Source organism: Theropithecus gelada, chromosome 9 (genome assembly GCF_003255815.1).
Source record: "Theropithecus gelada isolate Dixy chromosome 9, Tgel_1.0, whole genome shotgun sequence".
NCBI classification, from domain to species: Eukaryota; Metazoa; Chordata; class Mammalia; order Primates; family Cercopithecidae; genus Theropithecus; species Theropithecus gelada.
The window spans coordinates 113122650-113131025 of NC_037677.1; the positions used below are offsets into that span (position 1 = coordinate 113122650).

The 8376-nt window shown below is 38.9% G+C and overlaps 1 pseudogene; it reads left to right on the forward strand.

Moving 5' to 3' along the window:
- Window positions 1–828: 828 nt before the first annotated feature.
- LOC112632239 lies at window positions 829–925 on the forward strand (annotated as a pseudogene).
- Window positions 926–8376: the final 7451 nt, after the last annotated feature.

Sequence of the window (8376 nt, forward strand, 5' to 3'; positions counted from 1 at the left end):
TTTTCTTTCTTTCTTATTTTATTTGTTTATTTTATTTATTTTTATTTTTATTTTTATTTTTTTTTGAGACAGTCTCCCTGTGTCACCCAGGCTGGAGTGCAGTGGCACTATCTCAGCTCACTGCAACCTCCACCTCCTGGGTTCATGCCATTCTCCTGCCTCAGTCTTCTGAGTAACTTGGACTACAGGCGCCCAACACCACGCCCGGCTAATTTTTTGTATTTTTAGTAGAGATGGGGTTTCACCATATTAGCCAGAATGATCTCAATCTCCTGACCTCGTGATCCGCCTGCCTCGGCCTCCCAAAGTGCTGGGATTACAGGCATGAGCCACCGTGCCCAGCCCTTTATTTTTATTTTTATTATTTTTGAGATGGAGTCTAGCTCTGTCACCAGGCTGAAGTGCAGTGGTGTCATCTTGGCTCACTGCAACCTTCACCTCCCGGGTTCAAGCGATTCTCCTGCCTCCACCTCATGAGTAGCTGGGATCACAGGCACGTGCTGCCATGCCCAGCTAATTTTTGTATTTTTATTAGAGATGCGGTTTCACCATGTTGGCCAGGATGGTCTCAATCTCCTGATTGTGCGGGTGATCTGTCCGCCTCGGCCTTCCAAAGTGCAGGGATTACAGGAGTGAGCCACCGCACCCAGCCTGATTAAATATTTTTCCTATCTTTGTAAGTTGTTTGTTTTACTCTCAAGTTTGTAAGAATTCTTTTTATATTCTGGATACAAGTTATTTGTTAGAAGTGTATTGTAGACACTTTTTCCAAGTCTGTGTCTTGCCTTTTCATTTTCTTAACAGTATCTTTTGAAGAATAGGGTTTTAGTGCTCGCTTCAACAGCACACATACTAAAATTGGAATTACACAGAGAAGATTAGCATGATCCTGCACAAGGATGAAGAGTAGGTTTTACATTTTTGTAAAGTCCAGTTTATCTGCTTTTTATGGAGTGTTTTTTATGTGTTGTCTAAGAAATCTTTGCTTATTGTAAGGTAGCAAATATTTTTCTCCTCTATTTTCTACTAGAGGGTTTTAGTTTTGGCTTTTACATTTAGGTCTGTGACTTTCAGCACACTAAACACAGTAGTCTCTTCTTATCCATGTTTCTCTTTTTGCAGCTTCAGTTGCATGTGGTCAACCACAGTCCAAAAAATGTTAATTAGAAAATTCCAGAAACAATTCATGCGTTTTAAATTGCATGCTGTTCTGTTTAGCATGATCACATTTCACAGTGCCCTACTCCCTCCTGCCTGGGACATGAATCATTCCTTTGTCCAGCATTTCCAGGCTGGACATGCTACCTAGGCATTAGTCACTTGGTAGTCAGTTGTCCTGGTTATCCAGTCAGCTGCTGTGGTATCCAGTGCTGCTTTTCAGTTAAGCCCCATTTTACTTAATAATGGCCCTCAATCACAAGAATAGTGATACCTATGTCAGTCACCTCACTATATCACCACACGTAGGCATTGTATCATCTCATATCATCACAAGAAGGGTGAGTAGAATATAATAAGTTATTAAGACAGAGAGAGAGGGAGGGAAAGAAAGTGAGAGAGACCACGTGTACATCAATTTTATGAACATACACTGTTCTATTTTATTATTAGTTGTTGTTACTCTCTTACTGTGCCTAATTTATAAATTAAACTTTAATATAGGTATGTATGTATAGAAAAAATATAGTATATATAGGTTCGGTATTATTGACTGTTCTAGGAATCCACTGGGGGTCTTAGAATATACTCCCCATGAATAAAGGGGAACTACTGTAAGCCATTCCATTGTCTTTTGGCTTGCTGTTTCCATTGAAAAGTCTGCAGTCATTCTTTCTTTATTTTCCCTGTATCTTTTTACCCTGTCTGCCTTTAAGTTTTTTTTTTTCTCTCTATTATTGGGTTTCACAATGTTACCATTTTTTGCCTTTGTTTGGTTTTCATTGGATTTATCCTACTTGATATTGTTCAACTTCTTGGATACATAGATTCATTTTTACAAACAATATTGGACATTTTCAGCCATGATTTCTCCTATTTTATTTAACATTTGGCCTAGGACTGCAATTAGGTGTGTGTGAAACTGCTTATTATTACCCCAAAGATCACCAAGACTCTGCAAATTTTCAGCCCTTTTTCCCCTCTCTGAACTTCAGAGTGAATGGCTTTTCTATTGCCCTGTCTCAGTTTTCTGATCTTCTCTTCTGTATTTCTTAATATGCTAATCTTGCCTAATAGTTTCTATTTGTCTTCTCATTATGTCTATGTTTTCATTTAGCTCTTAAGCTTATTTATAATAGCTGTTTTAAAGTACTCATCTGCTAATATAATCCCTATCAATTCTAGATCTCCTTCTATTGACTAGTAAGTCATATTTTTCTGCTTCTTTGCATGCCTAATAATTTGATATTGGATGCTGAATACCAATAATTTTACATTTTTGATGCTTGAAGTTTTGTTTTTATGCTTTCTTATGGCACATTGAGATTAATCTTTAGGGATATTTTAGTCCTCCGAAAGCATGGCCTTTTGGGGTGTCTACTAAATGCTCTGATTATTCAATAAAATATCTTACTCTGTTGGATTGAATGTCTCCCATCATGTGTGAGCTCCAGGAGTTGTTTGGATTACAAATTCCATCAGCAAATTATTCTTTCTCATATGGTTGTTATCTGACCAGTCCCATGGAATCTTCCTATTCAAAGACTCAGGTGGACTCCTGTGCCAATTTCTGGAACTTTTCATATTTGTAGCTTCTTCTCTTCAGTACCCTGCTCTGCCCATTCCAAATACTTTGGCCTCACTAAACTCTGATTTTCATCTCCTCAGGCTGATGAGTCTTTCCCTTCTCGGATTCTCCCTCTCTCTGCTAGGGTTCTGGAAATGTCTCCAGACATATAGCTGAAGTAATTAGTGATCTCACCTCATTTGTTTTCCTTTTTCACTTATTATAATCTTGCATTGCTCATTGTCCAATCTTGGAGAACTATTGCTTCATATATATTTTCCAGACTTTTAATTATTTATGGTAAAAGAGCAAGTCTGAAACCACTTGCCCCATCATGGCTAGAGGTGTAAATCCCTCAGCTTGTAATTTTTGAAAGAGACTTTGCTTCCTGCCTTACAAGGGTAGTTGTGAAATGCACATGTGTAACAATCTCTGGCTTAGCCTGCCCCTTTGTGAGGCTGCTTGTATAATTCATAATTGTTTGGTGCCTCAAACACCTTAGGTATGGAACAAATATATATATGTGGTACCAATTATTGTTAGTCTTTTTTTTCTTTCCTTTTTACTTTTCTCTTTTGTGCTTTCTCTCTCTTTTTCCACTTTCATTCCACCTCTCAATATTCATGCTGTGATCTTTGGGTCTGTTGAATTTTGCACCTCTTCCTATTTACTCTCTCTTCTTGTTCATTGGCACCTGGAAAATCTTGCTATTCCATTCTTTAGTACTTTCAGTTGTCTCCCATTCCAAACCCATTGAGAGTCCATATTTTGAAAGAAGCTCAGAAGGGGTGGAAGATGGGCTAAGTGGGTACACAACAGGGTTGACCGGAATGTAAACCGTGGAGAAGCTAATCGGATCTGTACAGCTGTATTTGTGATATAAAGAGAGTAAAGTTAATTGAGAATTGTGCAATATATTACAGCAGCCACTAGCCACGTATGACCATTGATCAGTTGAAATGAGGCTAGTGCCACATGTTAATATTGATATAATATTTTGTATGTATTAAATTATAAAAATTGTTAACATTATTTTCCTTGGTTTCTTTTTGCATTTTAAATGCAGCTTGCTTATATTCCTATTGGGCAGTGCTAATCTAGAAAGTACAGGAGAGGGGAAGGGAAGTGAGGTTTTAAGAAAGACAGTACAATGACCAGTCTGCATTTTAGAACTGACTTTCTAATGGTGTATAGAGAACAGACAGAAGAGGAACAGTCTGAGGGCAAGGAAGGCAGTTAGACTACTGTGATGGCTCAGGAAACACATGATTTGTCATATTCAGTATCACAAAAGTTGTATTTCTGTTTGATAAAATTACCATTTACTGCATTAGTATTGGGAAGCAGACTATAAATAAAACAAAAAAATAGGCTACACAAAGCGTATTTGCATGAATTTGTTTTGGAAAGCAAATACCCAGTTTTACACACCTGTATATATGTATTAATGCCCCCTGGTATTCATTCCTGACTGTATTTTAGTGCAAGGCTAGACTAACACAGCCTGGGAGAACATGGCCTTCTGTGGATTGACGGAAGTCATTTGGAAATGGTGGGAAGAAATTGTCCCTCCTGACAGCTCTGCTACTTACCAACTGTGTGTTCCTGGGCAGGTTGATTAAACTCATGTCTCACTGACTTCATAAGGAAAACAGCTAATCCTTTAAGTTTGGTGGGAGATTAAAGGCAAAAACTTAAAAAGTATGGAAACCTAAATAATCAATGCTATAAAATTTTAGGTATGCTTGTTATTCTAGGCCACAAAGAAAACCATCTTTATGTGTAACACAAGAGGGTTGACTATACGTTCATGCTTTGGGCCTGGGTAGTGAATGTGTGACCCACTCACACTTGGCAGGATGGTAGCTCTAGAAAGTGTAAAGCAATTAACCACCCCCAGAACTTCACAGTGTTTTTCTGCTCAGGGAAGTTTGGGATGCTCCAGACGGCATGTCTTCCTTACCTTCAATGATCTTGGAAAGAGACGGAGCTAGATAAAGGGAAGCAGGCCGGGCTCTCTGAAGGTTAAGTAAATGAGACCTCCTTTGGCTAACATGCTGGTTATCTGGCCACACAGGTGTTCTGAAACCTTTCTTTCCCTCACCAGGAGTTTAGTATCACAAGGTTGTCAGAAGCAGAGCCTAAACTTAAACCAATATTTAACTCTGCTGCAACTTGATTAGAAGCATCCAAGTTTGGCATTTTTATTTTCAAATGTGCAAGGTTTCTGGGGCAAAGTTGAATTGATGTTATATAATGCACCGGTAAACAGGACACATGGTATTAATTCTCAGTGAGATCCCGTCTTGGCTGTCAATGCCGTGAGGTAGTAGGGTGGGGACTCTCAATGCTTCATTACCATTTGAACAGCTTCTAGTCAAGCCTGCAGTCCTGAGATGTGAGAAGTGACAGAGGCTGGTAGAAAGTAGGATTTTGATGGGAGCTCCAGTCTGCCTCTGGTGTTTGAGGATCTCCTGTGTATCAAGAACATTGAGCTACTCCAAGTTCACATCAATTGTGTCTAGGGACCCAAGCAACACTGGGTGAATTTTCTCTAAACCGTGGGTATCATACGGGCTCCGATTGTCTGTAGAACAATGGTCACCACTAGGGGCTGAACTGAAAAGTGCCCATTAGAATTTAAAATTTACCAAAATAAAGTGAATACTTGAGCACTTATTTTCTGTGACATGGGAAGTGGCAGGAAAGGGATTTTCAAAAAATCAAGTATTAGAAAAAACCGTCCAAGTATTAGTGTTATCCGTAAGTACCATCCAAATCTCATGTTGAAATTTTTAACCCAGCATTTAATGTTTGGTACATGGACTGTTCATGGAAGTAGGAGAAGCATTATATAATAAATAATTTATTGGTTAAGATAATGTTAATTGTTATAACCCTTAAATCTCAAGGCTTAAAATAATCATTCATTTATTGCTTACATACAATTTAAAATGGATGTTTGTGATTGTGGGTAGTGTTCCTTTAAGCAGGGAGCCCAGGTTCCTTCCATCTTGTGTTTCTACCAGCTTCAACACAGGGCCTTTAAGGATTTGTCTTTGTCTGCATCAAGCCACAGAAGGCATGGCACATGGAGGACCATGTGTGGTTTTTTCTTACCTTTTTTTTTTTTTTTTTTTTGAGACGGAGTCTCGCTCAGTTACCAGACTGGAGTGCAACGGCGTGATCTCAGCTCACTGCAACCTCCGCCTCCCAGGTTCAAGCGATTCTCCTGCCTCAGCCTCCCAAGTAGCTGGGACTACAGGTGTGTGCCACCACACCTGGCTAATTTTTTTGGATTTTTAGTAAAGACGGGGTTTCACCATGTTGGCCACGATGGTCTCAATCTGACCTTGTGATCCTCCCACCTCGGCCTCCCAAAGTGCTGGGATTACAGGCCTGAGCCACCCTGCCTGGCCCACGCGTGGGTTTTTTAGGAACGGGACTGGACAGGGGTGCACATCCATGCACTCACATCTCATTGGCCAGAAAATTGCTAATATGACCCCATCTCCCTGCAAGGGAGGACAGAGAATAGAGTCTAGTTCTATCTTCTGTAGAAAGATGCTAGCAAGGCCAGGCGCAGTGGCTCACGCCTGTAATCCCAGCACTTTGGAAGGCCGAGGCGGATGGATCACAAGGTCAGGAGATCGCGCTGCTGCACTCCAGCCTGGGCGACAGAGCAAGACTCCGTCTAAAAAAAAAAAAAAGATGCTAGCAACTCTGCCATACATACTATGTAAATAGACACTTCTAGATAGTACATTGTCGTCTGAATGAAACAATGCGGTTTATAACATTTCACAACCCACCTTAAGAGTTCAGCAGGATTATGTATAGAGGAAGTCATTCAACCAGAGCAGATGTAATAGACGGCTGATTATGTACCATTCTGTTCTTAGCTTTTATAAATCTGAGAAGTTGAATCTTCTTGAGATATTATAAAATTTGAACTTATTTTAGTTTGCAAAATATCCCCACAGATTTTACTCTCTATTTCAGAATTTGGTGACTATTGATCCTAATTCTTTAAACTATATTAAACAAATGTCCCCCTAATTATGGATTACATTTTGTACCATCTAAAATGCCAACTTAGAAACTGTGTGCATTACTTGGTAAGTCACACAAAATGTAAATAAATGACTTCATGGTAAAACCAGAGTAAACAATGACTCTCATAGGATATGACTCTGAGATCAAAACAGTATTACCATGGCTAAATACGAGAGAGATGCAAGATTTCTGTTCTTAGAAGCTTCTGGATTTTTTTTTTTTTTTTTTATGTTTTGAATAAAAGAAGTTTCAACAGCTTTTTACTTATGAGATTGTGGAGACAATTATTATTTCAGCAATTATGCAAAATAAATTGCTTTGCTTTTCGTATTCATTCCCTCATTTGGTTAATCATCCATCAGAGATGTGTTGAAGGCCTGCTGTGTATCAAGTACTGGGCTAGGTGCTAGGATGTGACAACAAGGCCCTGAGCATTCCAGCCTTCTCCGAGTTTATAATATACAAATGATCAGTCTCAAGTGAGAGAATTTCTAAAGAGAATCTTCCTTAGAGGGAACAAGGGAACCAGCTTAACCATGACTGGGGAAGACTGCCTGAGGAGGGGATGAAAGGCTGATATTTGACAGAGTAGGTGGGAATTTGCCATGGTGTCCATCCATGGATCCTTCCTTGTGCCTTCTGTCTTGTTGTTTAACAATTCCCTTGCCAAACTTCCTTGAACTTCCCTTGTACATAATAATTCGGTTGCTTTTCTCTATACCTATAAACTTTTCCAGGGGGTTGAGTTATTTTTGACCACTTTTGACCTACGAATGTGACAATTTCAATAACTCAATGTATAGCTGCGACACTTCCAGGCTGAAAGGTTCTGGTCTCTTAAAATTATAGTATCACATTGTACTCTTTTTAACATTTATTGTAAGCAATCCATCCTTAGCTGAAAACATACCCAGTTACTTTCCATCAAACAATTCTCTTTCAGATTATTTTTTCTAAACCATTTTCTTCCAAGTTGAATCATATTTTTTCCGCTTATTCATCATTTCATCTGATAGTAGGGTCACTGATTCTGCCTCTATGCTTTTGGCTGTACCCCCAATTCCTTTTCGTAGCTTATTTATTCTTTCCTCCATGATATTGTTGAGAAATAAATCAGTTATATAGACTATCAAAATAACAAATCAAATGCTTTTCCAGAAGGTATGAAATCTCTTGAAGGATTGCTTCTATTTCACTGTTTTTGAGGGTAAGGCAAGGTTATACAAAAATGGCAAGAGCTGGTAGGCTGTTAGCATTTGCTTTTAAGACTGCTGTTATTAAATCTGTGAAAACAATTTAGTTTCACACATGCCCACAGACATGCACAGAGAATTGTAAACTTAAAAAAGGGACAGAAAGACTAGAACCTTTACTATAATGAAATCAAAGTGATTTTGAGCTTTACGTAATCACATATCTACCCCCTTTCTCATCTTCCCACAACTACTATGGAAAACTTTATCTACTCTGTCAACCCTGGTTTATCTATGATTAAAATTAGAAACACATCCTTGGGCCTTTCCTTGCATGCCATTTTTCCACGGTTTCAAAAAGATAAGCTTCGCCTATAAAAGGACCTTTTGTTGCTATCTGGT